This window comes from Otolemur garnettii, unplaced genomic scaffold (assembly GCF_000181295.1).
Source record: "Otolemur garnettii isolate 467f Iridium unplaced genomic scaffold, OtoGar3 scaffold00009, whole genome shotgun sequence".
Taxonomy (NCBI): Eukaryota; Metazoa; Chordata; class Mammalia; order Primates; family Galagidae; genus Otolemur; species Otolemur garnettii.
The window spans coordinates 34,563,060-34,578,793 of NW_003852404.1; positions in this window are offsets into that span (position 1 = coordinate 34,563,060).

The following is a 15,734-nucleotide window of genomic DNA, read 5'->3' on the forward strand; positions in this document are numbered from 1 at the left end:
TTTATTTCATTGAATAAAAAAATAGCATCACTGGAAATATTGCTTTGTTAATGCTAGAAAAATCAGTATGAAAAGTATAGCGTGGAACAATATTGACATGAACCCAGTCAGTGTTCGGTTTTGCTAGTTCTGGCATAGAAAACCAGAGGTGCTACTATATGCAGTAAATATGGCACATCTTTTACTCCCATAATTGTGTGGTAGTTATCCATCAAAGTCATCTAGAATACAATTATAAGAAAAATAAAGATTTTTACAGAAATTTCCTTCCATGATGGGCTGCTACTTCTTCCACTTTTTTTTTTTTTTTTTCTAAGCTAATACCTCCTTTTCCATCAGTTCCAGACTTATGCCTTTTATTTCATTCTGGCAACCTGTGCTTGTCTTCCCTCTGTTTCCAGCCTATTGCTCTCTTTTCCTACAAACAGGTTTTCTATAACGTTCTGGATGAAATAATTTCTGCCTAGCCTGACAACATTTTCATTTCTCTGTGATTTCATGGGAACACACAGTGCTGTTTCCCAGTTTTTGTTTTATTTTTTAAAAATTTTCTATCGTTGATTGGAACTTTCGTAACTGTTTGAGTTCTGTGGTTTCCTTGATTAGTATATCATTAAAACTGGTTATTTTTCAACAATAAAACAATTTGAAAATTCTAGGGGGGAAATAAAAAGAAAACACCGAGATTTTAATGTGATCGGTTTGACCTGGTGTATTAGCATACTAAGTTTGCTGTGACAGAGTACCACAGACTATGTGCCTTCAACAACAAATCTATGTTGAAAGTGTTGGCTGGGTTAGTTCCTTTTGTGGGCCAGGAGAGGTGTATCTGTTTTAGCCTCTGTCTGTCTATATTCTCACATCTTCATCTGTATGTCTTTGTGTTCAAAGTTTCTCTTCTTAGGAGAACAATGATATTGCACTACAGCACACCCTAATCACCTTATTTTAATTTAATATCCTCTTTGAAGACCTTATCTCCAAATACAGTCACATTCTGAGGTTAAGACTTTAACATATGAACAGGCACGTAGACACAATTCAACCCATAACACCTGTGTTATCCTTCAGCACAAAAAGACATGGCATTTTAAAGAGAAAATTTGGGGTAAGTAAATGTAATGCAAGTAAGTAAATGTAATCAATGGAGGAAATACTTTGATCTGATGATCAGGAATGGTGATGCTCAGACCTATTTTAGCAATGAAGTCATATTATTAAATATGTAATTAATCATTTAAACAGTTTGTATGTGCCATTGACATGTTTTCCCAACTTCAAAAATGATCTCATCTCTTAGGACATTCAGGAATTTGGGGAAGTCTTGTTCTTTAAGGATCAGGTAAAAAAAAAAAAAATACAATATTTAAGCTGCTAGCAAAAAAATTCTCAGCTATTCATGTGCTCTTTTTTTTCCTGCTCTAATCCACTCACAAATTGAAATGCTTTATTATGTTTTGTTCCTTCACTTCAAATTTATTTTGTACTTGCCCTCCTTTCTAAAATTTAGCCATCAATTCCTTCCAAGTTAATATGCAATTCCTATTGTCTTGATTTTTCAAATTATCATTTTAAAGATAGTTTATATTCTCCTACAGTCTTTGATCTTTCTGCCATTACTCACGTTAGTAGACACAATGGAAACATATTAGATTCCTATTGCTGCAGTAACATATGTTTATAACCTTGGTGATTTTAAATAATAAAAGTTTTCTTATAGTTCTAGAAGTCAGCAATCCAAAATGGATCTTACTAGACTAAAATGAAGGTATCAGTGAAACTCTTTCTTCTCTAGTTTATAGGTGAGCATCCATGTGTTTGGTTTTTTTACCTTCTAGAGGCAGCCTCATTTCCCTTCCATCTTCAAATCCAGTAACGGTTGAATCCTTTTCGTGTTACTTCACTCTGACATTGAGTCTCCTCGCTCCCTTGTAGGAATTCCCTGGGCGAACCCAAATAATACATGATCATCTCCCAAGCATTTGTATAGACTGATATGGCTTGCAGGAACTTAAAAATTGAGTTTTTGAGAACATGGTTTGCTGCAGACAAATACGTAGGACAGTAAATACAAGCAACTACTAAAACTAACGCAGTTTATCCATGAGGGAAGTTGGCATGTCCTTTCAAAGGTACCACAGAAATACCGATAAGATCAGACTCAATTACTTTCAGCATGATTTTTCCTGCCACACCAAAAAAGAGATTTGGGAATTTAATATTCAGGAGTACTAAATGTCTGGTAGCTGCAAAGTGTCAGATGTCTCATCTCAGGTCTGAGCCTTGATATCCACAGAGTGACTGAGACTCCTGAGGCACGGCTTCCGACCTCTCATTGCGTTCATAGTCTGTAATCTGAAGCAGCTACTTTTATCCACAGGTCATACTGATAAGTTTTTGCCAGCTCTATCCCAACCACCAGCTTTATCCTGAACTCCTGGCTATTAATGGAGACTTGCCACAAATGAATTGATTCTTCAGAGAATAATAGTTAAGTTGATATCTATAACCATAATATTCAAGGTATGGACACTGGATCAAAAGTCTTACTGATGTTTATTTTAAAAATGTATTATAATATCTCCCAAGGTGTTTTTTTAAAGATTTAGCAAGTTATTTTCATAGTATATTATGAAAAGTACAAAGTATTTATGAGGTAAATGTATAAAACCAATATAAATTGAAAATAACTATTTAAAGTTATAAAAGAAAACTTTGTCATAGCACTTGTAAAACACCATTTTTATCCTAGCAGTTGGTGAATTGTTGCTTATTCAAACAACCTACAGAAAAAAAAATTCTATTTTTTGCTTGAAAAGTGTGAGAAATTCTAGCCCAAAAAGGTACTTGTCATGAAGTTATATACAAATGAAAATATGAACTCAGAATAGCAATACCATCTGAACCATAATTATATTTCAGTATTTCAATCTAAATCTACAGTAACTTTCTAGAAATAATTATTTTTTAAGAAATGAGAACTAGTTCTAATACATTAAAAATAGACTAACCATAAGGAAATATTAAGATGACAACTCTTTTAACTTACATACATTTGTAAAGTTGTTTTATTTTAGGTTTTTGAATAATAGGTTAGCTGAACTGAGCAATAGTTTATAAGAGTCAGAATTAAAAATATAAAGTCAATTTTAAAGGCATCAGAAATGTATAAAATTTTAAATTTACTAGAACTTTTTAGCTGGGAAATCTTCTATTTTATAGATAGAATAATTGTGACATATTTATCCTTGATTCTTTTATCACTAAATATATAACTTCTGAAAAATTATCATCAATTACAAAAACGAAATTAATAATAATTGTCAGTTTTGAACATGTAATAAAGGTATATGTTCCATATATTCTAAGGAACTTAAAATATCATGGCTAATTAAAATTTCAAAAATATTTTGCTTTGATAATGAAGAAATGAATTTAAGAAGATTAAAAATAACTTTATTCAATCTTGATCTTTATGTTTACTGGTATACAGTTTTAGAAAAGGCTTTTTTATGATTGAGATATATGGCAATAAGAAAACACCAAAATGTTGGTGTTAGGTGATCTCTCTTACCTTTGGAGAAGAAAATTAAAAGCTCAACAAAAGATAACATTATAATTTACTGAGGGAAGTTGTCAAGACCAGACCTGCCCTGCAGGAAATACTCAAAACCACATAAACATGGGTCAGCATGTGTAAAGCCAGTGTGAAACCTGTAAAAACTATTCTTGCCAGGGTAAAACCACTGAAAAGTGAAGCTCAGAGGAAAAGCAGAGGAGCATAAGCCTTCTAGGGAGCTGGTGGGTGGTAGATGTACAATATCACAAAGGGTTAAAGAAAGCAATAAGGTGTGGCCCAACAGTATAAAAAGAATAGCATCCCACATATTAATTCTATCAATCAATGTGAATGGTTTGAAGGACCCACTCAAGAGACATAGACTGGCTGAATGGATGAAAAAATATGATCTGAGTATTTGTTGTCTCCAGAAAAATACATCTAATTTACAAAGACTCATACAGGATAAAGGTGAAGAGATAGAAAAATGATTCAAAAAAAAGAAAGAAACAAACAAACAGAAATCAGGTGTAGCCATTCTCACATCAGATAAAACTGGCATTAAATAAATAGTAGTAAAGAAAGGCAAAGATGGTCATTATGTAATAGTAAAAAAGCAATTCAACAAAAAGATATAACAATCCTAAATATTTATGTACCTATCAAAGGAGCAGGTGGATTCACAAAGCTAATCCTACTAGATTTAAGCAAAAAGAATAACAGCAAAATTGTAATTGCCAGAGACTTCAATACCGTGCTGACAGAACTGGAGAGATCATCCAAGCACAAAATAAATAAACGCTGGATTTGAAGGGGACGCTAGAGCAAATGGGTCTAACAGATGTTTACAGAAAATTTTACACCAAAAGTATTGAATATACATTCTTAACAAACGGAATGTTCTCCAAAATTGATTAGAACTGAGGCCACCAAACATGTCTCAACAAATACAAAAAAATAGAAATCATACCATGTATCTTTTCAGAGCACAGTGGAATAAAACTACAGATCAACTTCATAGATACATTCAATTCTACACAAAGTGAGGGGAATTAAACAATCTGCTACTGGTCTAGGAGGAAATTAAGATGGCAATCCAAAGATTCTTTGACCTGAATGACAACGAGTTCACAAACTATCAAAATAGCCATGCACATAAAAACAAATACTCGGGCATATGCCTAACAAAGGAGGTGAAAAAATTTTCTGTAGACAAAATTATGAAAAAGTGAGGAAAGAAATCACAAAAATATGGAAAAACATATCATGCCCATGGATCAGTAAAGTCAACATTGTTAAAATGTGCATGCTGCCCAGAGTGATTTAGAAATTCAATGCAATCCTGATCAAAATAGCAATGTCTTATTTCACAGATCAAAAAAAAAAAATTATTCTATGCCTTGTTTGGAACCAGAAAAGAGCCTGAATAGCCAAAGCAACCTTAAACAAAAGGAACAAATCTGGAGACATCACTTTAGTAGACTTCAAACTATGGTAATAGGCTATAGTAACCCGAACAGTGTGGTATTAGCACAAGGAACAGAACAAAGAATCCAGATATAAAACAATCCACATATAGCCCTTTGACAAAGCAGTCAACAATATACAATAGGGAAAAGAGGGAGGCCCCATTCAATCAGAGAATCGTATAGCCATATGGAGAAGAATAAAACAGAAACCATATCTCTACACACAGAAAATAATATAAGATTGATAAAATACCTAATCATAAGGTATGAAACCATAAAAATGCTAGAAAAAAATGGAAAAAAAATCTGCTTGGTGTTGGCTTAGGCAAAGAATTATGAAGATCCTAAAGGCAATCACAGCAATAATAAAAATTGATAAACGGGCTTGATTAAGTGAAACAACTTCTGTACAACTAAATAAATAATCAATAGACTGGGGCGGTACCTGTGACCCAAAAGGGTAGGGCCCTGACTCCATATGCCAGAGGTGGTGGGTTCAAACCCAGCCCGGGCAAAAAATAAATAAATAAATAATCAATAGATTGAATAGAAAACCTACAAAATGGGAGAAAATATTAAAAAGCTATTCACTTGATAAAGAACTAATAAGTAAAATATACAAAGAACTTAAACAAATCAGCTAGAAAAAAAGAAACATTTAAAAGAGAGCAAAAGATATGAACAAAAGCTTTTCAAAAGAAGATAAAGAAATGGTCAATAAACATATGAAAAAATCCTCAATGTCACTAGTCAGCAGGGAAATGCAAATTAAAATCACAATGAGATATCACCTTACCCTAGTTAGGATGGCTTACATTAAAATGTCCAAAACAGTAGACAATAGCATGGATGCAGGGAGAAAGGAATGCTTATACACACTCTTGGCGAGAGCAAAAATTAGTAAAAACCTCAGGGAAAACAGTATGGAGATTCCTTAAAGAGCTGAAAGTATACCTACCCTTTTATCCAGCAATCCCCAAACTGGGTATTTACTCATAGGAAACAAAATCATTATATCAAAAAGACACCTGGCTCGGCACCTGTGGCTCAAGCAGCTAAGGCGCCAGCCACATGCACCTGAGCTGGTGGGTTCAAATTCAGCCCAGGCCCACCAAATAACAATGACAGCTGCAACCAAAAAACAGCTAGGCATTTGGACAGGCGCCTGTAGTCCCAGCTACTTGGGAGGCAAAGGCAGGACAATTGCTTGAGCCCAGGAATTGGAGGTTGCTGTGAGCTGTGATGCCACAGCATTCTACCCAGGGTGATGGCTTGAGGCTCTGTCTCAAAAAAACAAACAAACAAACAAACAAAACACAAAGACACCTGGACTTGAATGTTTGTTACAGCAGAATTCATAATTGCAAAGATATGGACTCAACTCAATTGAGCATCAATTCATGAGTGAATTAACCAAATGTGGTATACGTATGCACATATACACATATACTATGGAATACTACTTAGCCAAGAAGAAAAATGGAATTAAGAACTTTAGCAACAATTTGAATAAAACTGGAGACCACTATTCTAAGTGAAGTTTCTAACAATGAAAAAACAAGCACCACGTGTTCTCACCATTAAGTTGGGACTTTACTTCCATCCTTTGCACAGATGGAAGTAAAAATTAGTGGATATCAAGTAGGGGTGGGGGAAGAATATGTGAAGATAACAGATATGTGATCTTCTGTCTCAGTGATGGTCACACTTACAGTCCTGACTCCAGCATAACATTTGTACTCCTGTAATATTTTGAAATTAAAACAGAAAGAATTGATTACAGAAGGGCAAAAAAGGATAACTTTAAAATTCAAAGTTTGTGATGAACACACCCAATGTTAATCTAACAGAATCCAACTTCAAATCCAACTCTGTTACTATTTCTATTATCAGCTCTTTTATATTTATTCATACTGGACCATTATTTTTTCAGGTAAAAATGGGACAACATGTATGATTTCTGCCCTTAATTTAGTTGAGTTCTTCTAACTTTCTTCTACCAGGGGTGTCTAACCTTGCTGTTTCTCTTCCAGACATTAGAAGAATAAGAATTATCTTGGGGCCAGCGAAGTGGCTCAAAGCTGTAATTTTAGCACTCTGGAAGGCTGAGGCGGGTGGATTACTTGAGCTCATGACTTCTAGACCAGCCTGAGCAAGCCTGAGACCCCTGTCTCTTAAAAACACACACACACAAAACATACCTGGCATTGTGTCGGGTGCCTGTAATCCCAGCTACACAGGAGGTGGAGGTAAGAGGATCACTTGAATCCAAGAATTTTAGGTTGCTGTGAGCTATGATGCCAGAACACTCTACCAGGGTGACAAAGTGAGATTCTGTCTTAAAAAAAAAAAGAAAAAGAAAAAGAAAAGAAAAGAAAAGGAAGGAAGGAAGGAAGGGAGGGAGGGAGGGAGGGTGGAGGGAGGGAGGGAAAGGAAGGAAAGAGGGAAGGGTCGTCTTGGGCTACATATTAAATAAACAAACACTAATCAAGACTGATTGGGAAAAGGAAAAGGCTGTGCAATACTTTCTGTGATATGGGACAACTCAGATAAGCAAAAATGTCCTCACAAAATCAGCATGTGACCCTTGTTGGTCATTTCTGCATCATTCTAACTGACTATGGTCTTTTGATAACCCAAAATATTAAGAGTGATTGACACATAGAGATATTTGAAAACGTTGGCAGCTAAGGGCAACTGTAATTTTACCACAGATTAAAGCCTATCTGAAATCCCTATTAGTTTACAAGGATGGAATAAGCTTTTAGTAACAGTTGAAACAAAGTTATATTCTTAGAAGAACTCCTCTTGTGATTGTTGTGCCATGTATTCTCACCAAATTTAGGCATGTTTACTTACTTAGTGTATCAGTTATATTCATTTTTCAAACTTACAGCTGTATTTAGCTTCCTGTGATGGGTTTTATGCTAATAATATTTCTTTTCCCCATATCTAGGTTTATTATTTTCATCCAAAAGTGTGTCATCTGGGCAGTCTTTATTAATCTAAGCCTCAACTTGTGTGTATTTATAGAGCTTTTGTTTCTTCTAAGCAAAAATGTTGAAAATAGTAATGTTTCACCATTCAATAATTAATTTAACTTAATATATCATTCATTGTTAACAATGTCATATGTATTATCGAATCATGTGAGATATATTAACATTTTATATGTCATATACCAGGTATTTTCCACTCTCTAGCTCATCTAGAAACAATTAAAAATATTGATTTCTCTGGTCTAACAGTAGAACAATTTCTTCAGACCCTCTGGTTGTGGGGCCCAACATGTGAAGCTTTATAATATTTACAGATAATTCTGAAAAATTAAGATTGAGAACAACTGGGAACCTCATGCATTAGATCTGCTTGGATGGGAATTGGGAGTTTATTTTAAACTAGTGGCATCCTACTGTCATTTTGCACATTACTGTTTGTGAAAAAATTTCTAATTAGTGTCTCATTTAATTTTTCTGCATTATATATTTGAAACATTTTAAAAATCTGTAGTGGACACATAAAATCACTTCTAAATCCTAAATTTTCCTTTGGTATTTTTAATGCCTTAAGACAGATTTATGCTTTTACAGTTTTATTGAATATAAATATGCAACATTATTGCAAAGTTAATTTCAGACAAATATCTATTTTTTGAAAAAGTTTGTGAAGGAAAGTAAAGAACATCATCAAGTTAATAGTATGTTCTTCCTATATTTGTATAAAACAAACCTGGTGTTATATATCCTCAGAAAATTGTGAACGTTATTCTTTAATATTTAAAATACTACCAATTTTATTATTAGATCTATTTGATGTTTAGATAGTGCTATTATAACCAAAATATAGATAACATTTTTTGGTTAACATAATAGATTAAAAAATAAAATAAAATTCTTTTAATAGAAAGAATAATATAATGGTTTGGTTCATCATCTCTGGACTTAAGCTGTTCAAATTTCATTAGAACTATTTACTAGATGTGAGAATTTAGGCAATTTAACTAACAATTGTAGATATGGATACTCAAAGGTAGCTTTGAATATTAAGCAATACTTTTACAAAATGCAACAGCCATTTTTGTTCATGCCAATTGAAAGCTAAGATATATCAATATGAAAAACATAAATAAAGGTTCTTTGATCACCATTGTCCTCATAGATACAATATATGGATCTAGGGACCAAATTGTTGCAAAATGATTGCCGTATTTATCATTACCTCTAATGATCAACTTGAGGAATATATACTTGCTATTTTTACAGATTTAGGCTATGTGGGTCTAGAATTCCTAGAGACAGAGAGGTAATAGTTTTATCAAGAAAGAAAAAAGTTCTATTAAACTTTAAGCCATGGCTACTGTCCCTTTCCCTTGAGCTTTTTGTGCCAAGAGATCAACAAGAAAGGAAAGAAAATTTTACCTTGACAGGGGTGAAGAAGTATTCTTCAGAAAAAGGTCAAATTTCTTTTATGAAATGGGAGAAAAATAACACATTTGTCTTCAAGATATTCTACTAGTATCACTCTTGATGTTCTCCTCCTTAAAATTAACAAGTACCAAAACCTGAGATTAGGAAGAGTTTGGTACCAAGGTCCAACAGAGAAGTAGACTACTCAGAGAAGAAGGACTTGGGTCCCCTGCCAGGTAAATCACCTACATCAGGAGAGATGCTAAAGTTGTGATGTATGTAGACCATAGAATACTATTCAGCCATTAAAAAAGAGGGAGACTTTACATCTTTTGTATTTACCTGGATAGAATTGAAACTCATTCTTTTTGTAGAGTATCACAAGAATGAAGAAAAGCGAGAATTCAATGTACCCAATTCTAATATGAAGCCAGTAGATGGTCTAATACACAGCCACATAAAAGGAAATCTCAAATCAATACGGGGGGGGTGGGCAGGGGAACAAGGGATCAGGGACAGGGAAGGAGGAGGAGGGTGGATGTGCTCCAACTTAATGAACACAATGTTGGGTCTGTGGCACACATCTTGGCGGTGGGACAAAATTATAAGAGGGGTTTTACTTACAAACAATGCAATCTAATTCATTGCACCCTCACTTAATCTGAAACAAAAACAAATCAAAAGAGGTAGACATACTCAGAGAGGACAATCTGAATCTTTGGCAGTAAATTCCTGGGATTTTATGGTCTTCTTCATTCTTTCAGCCCCAAATTTACTATATTCTATGGTCTCTTTCTTGTTTCTCTTACTACACTGTTTCTTCAGAGCACTACACCCGTGTTTGTGTCTCAGGACATAGGAAGTAAAAAGATGTTAAATCTTGGGAGCTTTCACCCTAGGGTTTGTCTCTTCTTTTGTTTAAGGGCTTTTTTGCAACATATTTGCAGATAGCATTTTCTTAAGAAGATTGAAAGTTTTTGAGGATTCTTTAGCACTTTTGGTGTCCCCATGCAATAAGGCACCATAGCATTGTCTGTCCAGTAATACCTTTCTTGCTTTTTTTTACAGTAACAACGTTGAGAATGCTCATATTGGCTTCCAAAATACAATACTAAAAGATACATTTTCTTTCTCTATCTTTCTTTGGTCTACAACAGGAAGGCCTCTTACTCAGTAGGAGGAGGACATGGCCATGGGTCAAGTCTTCTTCAGGGGAAACCTTGCTTGTCGTTCCGACCATCAAATAAAACCACAATATTTGGGTAATGTTAGATTCATGCAATGAATTAAAAACTTTTCCTGACATTCTATTTTAATTTAATTTTTGTTTTTTGCCAGGGCTGGGTTTGAACCCACCACCTCTGGCATATGGGGCCGGCACCCTACCCCTTTGAGCCATAGGTGCCACCCTGAGATTCTATTTTCTGGAAGAGATTTTGGATGATAGCTATGATTTTTTTCTTCAAATATTTGGTAGAATTCATCAGTGAATATGTTTGGCCTTAGTAATTTTTTTTGAAAGTTTATTAATTATTTATTCAAATACTTTAATAGATATAAGGCTATTCACATTATTTATAACGTCTTGTGAGAAATTTTGTAGTTTTCAACTGTCAAGGAATTGGTACATTGCATCTAACCATGGGCATAAAGTGATTTATAGTATTCTTTATTTTTCTTTTAATCCCCAAATCATCAGAGGTGATGACCCTTCTTCGTGTGTGATATTGGTAATATGTATCTTCTCTTTAAGAAAATTTTTATACTTAAGCTCATTTGAATTACTAAATTTGTTCTATTTGTCTCTGTATATATTGACATTTTACTCAATTACTTATGGCTTCAGATGGGTAAAAGAACTCAGACAGAATTTTGTATATGTGTGTATACAGTAACATACGGATTGTATTTTGTCACTTCATATATGTATATTTATGTTATACTTAGACATTTATATTAAATTTATTTATATTATATTTATTTGATATAAATGTATGATATTTACCTATTGTAAGGTATAAAACCATAAAACAATTTTAAAGAAACAAAGATGATAAGAATCTAGGAAGGGTGGTTATAGTAGGTAGTCTTAGCTGACATGGCAAAGACTACTGCTCTTTTTAATTTTCCTCTTAAAAGTTTCACCAGGAAATGGAAATCAGCAGAGCCTGGGGAATGAGGGTGATGTACTTGGCAAATAAAGTAAACTTACTTTGTGAAGCAACCGGGTATAAGCAATAGAAACCATGAGCTGTTTTGTAGCCATCTCTAGAAAAAGAGAACATGGTTGCTCCTACTAGAGAAAATGCTGAGGAGGAAAAATGGTCCCCAAATAATCCTGAATGATGTTTATAAAAAGAAGCTAGACAAGCAAAAACATGTCCACTGTACTGGTTAAACAGTTTAGCATAGAAACATACTCAAAAGAGGAAGTTTTAGGCCAGTGCAGTGGCTTACATCCAGAATCGGAGCATTCTGGAGGCTGAGGCAGGTGGATTGCTTGAGCTCAGGAGTTCAGAGAGCAATTTGACCAAGAGTGAGACCCCCTCTCTGCTGAAAATAGAAAAACTAGCTGGGCATTGTGGTGGGCATCTTTCCTCCCAGCTACTCCAGAGTCTGAGGAAAGAGTGTGGCTTGAGCCCAAGAGTTTGATGTTGCTGCAATCTCAGATGACAGCATGGCACTCTACTCAGAGTGACAGAAACAAAACAAAACAAACAAAACAAAACAAAACAACCAAATAATATATGTTTTTGCTCTGTCAGTAATATCTCCAAGATTTCTACTAAAAAAATTATTTCTTATGTTCAAATATGGCTTTATAACTTAATGTGAAAGTATACGTTATATTACAACTATTTGTTCTATATCTCATCAACCTCTGGCACGTATCAGTCCTGTCTCAGTTTTTAAACTTACACAGTAGGTTTTCATTGTTCAGGAAAGTGTTACAAGCCTTAGTTTTTCATACCTTTCAAAATGCACACTACAGAGGTGGATGGAAAGTCCATTGTCAACCATAGCATTTGGGTGATTATTTAAACCTTATAAATATTATTATGAAAATTCCATCATAAAGACATTTATTTAAATGAATATAATTAGTATAATGTTTTGGATTCATTAAGCTTAATTTATTCAGTTACTCCTTGTGATATATCGTCATTTAAAAAATTGGCACAAGCACTTTAACTTGCAAAACAAATTTCCCAGTTGATTTTACTGAACTTTGGGAAACCCTGATGCATATTACTGAAATGAATTTTACTTGATTTGATTTATTTGTTCCTGCATAGATTAAGCCTCTACATGTGTTTTGAAAAGCAAGGTGCTATGAAATACAAGTTACCCCATTAGTCGTTCTTCTGAAACTAAAAACAGATATCAGGCTATAAGTGTTATTGGGAGACCAAACCTATACTTCATGATTAGCTTCCAGACTCACATGCACTTCTCTTCCCAAAGTTTGGTTTGTTTCCTGTGAGTATTTCATTAGGGCAGTGCTATCATATCTGAATAAAAATGACAACAATTTTCACCAGCTAATCAGTGATTTGTATCCAAAGGTCAAGAGCATCCTTAAAGGCTTAATTAAAATTATGGACATTGGGTGGCACCTGTGGCTAAGTGAGTAGGGCACTGGCCCCATATACCAAGGGTGGTGGGTTCAAACCTGGCCCCTGACAAAATACAGCAACAACAACATAAAATAGCTGGGTATTGTGGCAGGCACCTGTAGTCCCAGCTACTGGGGAGGCTGAGGCAAGAGAATTGCCTAAGCCCAAGAGCTGGAGGTTGCTGTGAGCTATGATGTCACAGCAATCTACAGAGGGTGACAAAGTGAGACTCTGTCTTATAAAAAAAAAAATTATGGACCTTATATTCTAAAAGTTCTGTGAACCATTTTTGTCAGTAATGCAATATGCACAATATATTTATTTATTGCTATCTCCTTGAAGACACATTAAGTAACTTCAAAATTATTAACTAATATTAACATGAAAAACAGAACTAATACCTGAACTTTAACAGTTTTTTATAGATCTTTGACCAAAGAATATAGTAAAAATATTGTGTTCAAGAAGTACTTTGATTGGATTTTTTATTACCCTTCTGTTCTCTTATTTTAATTATCTGAAACTGGCTAAGCTGATGTGCGTCTTTATTCCACTTTCCCTTATCCTGCTTGATTTTATTTATTTTTCTAGCATGTATTATGTTGTATAAGTTAACACTAAACAAAAAAGTTAAATCAGAAGCATCATTTTTCCACACATTCTATATTATCCTAACTACCCAACTTTTCCATCCAGCCAGCCTATGCCTGTTAATAACTTACCTTGCTTTTCTCTGGTGTATTTGTGATGTCTTTGTTTTTACACAAATACACATATAGATATATACACACACACATACATACCCACGGAAGCCATAAAGTTCATGGGCAATGCACACCACTTTACGTTGCACACAAACTTTATGACCACCCTGTGTGTGTGTGTATTTTTTTTTCTTTTAGTGAATTACTAACGTGCTATACACACACTTTTGACTTTGCCTCATTTTACGTAACACTGGAATACAGGAATCATCCCCTATCGGTTCAAACAGTTCTTTGCATAGCTCAATACTTCTACAATATGTGGCTATACCATAGTTTACTCAACCACTGCCCTGTGCATGGTTGTATAGGTTGCTTGCAATACAATATTGTACAGTTACAAATAAAGCTGTTGTGAACAATCTGGGAAATACATATTTCTTTTGTTGGAAGTATCTTTTCAGAGTAAAATCTTAGAATTGAAATTCTAATTAAAAAGTAAATATATTTGTTGTTGTGTTATATGTTCGCAAATTTCACTCCGAGTGGTTTACAAACTTGCATCCCACTAGTAATGTATGAAAATATTTGTTTCCTTAAGCCTTGCTAATAGAATATGTTGTCTCATATATATGATATGTATAAATAATAGACACACATGTATATGTATATAATAGACACACACACACACCCGTCTTAGATTTTAGCCAAATTTTAAACTTTTCTAATTTTTTAAGTTAATATTTTTTCATAATTTTGTTAAATGTGTACATTAAAATATGAAAAACAGGCATTTTTATGATCTCTATTTTCCTCATGCAAGAACAAATGATGTGTTCTCATAGCCTCAATTTTTAAGCCCTTTCAAGTTCTCCAAGTATTCTGCATGTAGCCTTTCTTATTTTTTTTATTATGTTAATTTATTCCTTTTTTGCTGTTTAAAATAGGATTTTTCTCCATTATATCATATGGTTATTGATCTTGTACATAAATGGTGTTTTTATATTAATCATTATAACTTACTACCTTTTGAATTATTTTAGTATTTTAGTATTATTTTTTAACATCATTTCTTTCATTTAACAACTGTATAATCATATCTCATGCAGAGATAATTTTTCAATTCCAGTTATTATAATTGATATTTTTGTCTAATTTTATATTTGCTAATGCTACAGAAAGTACTGATTCTTATAGGTAATTGTAGACATCCTTGCTTTGATCCTAATATTAGTGGATGTGCATTTAATATTTGGTTGCTAAATAAGATGATGATTTTAAATTTAGAATATGCAATAGAGTGTCCATATTGTTGACCACCTCCTTACCTTGATGACCCCCTTAAATTCACCCAGTTTTATAGACTGGACACCACATGTACGTATCAGGGCCTAGGTCTTTATGTTGATCACCTCCATGTGTTGACCAGTTTGTTATAGTCCTGGGTATTGGCCAATTTAAAGAGGTTCTGCTGCATATGCAGTCATATACACATGCATGCACAGTCTTATTTTTTTGAAGCTTTTTTTAAATAGAATTTAAATTTTGTCAAAAGATTTATCTATAAATATTAAATATATCTTCTATTTCTTGAAAAAATTCCATTTGGTCATGGTATACCATTCATAGTATGGAATTGAATTTATTAATATACATTTAATTTAATAATCTACATTGATATTTCATAAGTGATATTCTTTTCTGATACTGTATGTTTTAAGTATTAATGTTATACTTCACAAAAGTATAAGAAATTGTTCTTTATTTTTAATACTGTGGATCTTCGAGAGTAGTTTACCTTTAAATGTTTCATAGTTTATCCCCTTTGAAACTAACTTGACCAGTTTGGGGAGGTTTTCTTTGAGGGCATAGTTCTTTTACTTCCTTTTCCCCCTTTCATTGTCATTTCCTATAGAAATTCATCATTTTAGCTTTTTAGCTGTAATGAGAATGGCCTTGGTAAGTTCTATTTTCCCAGA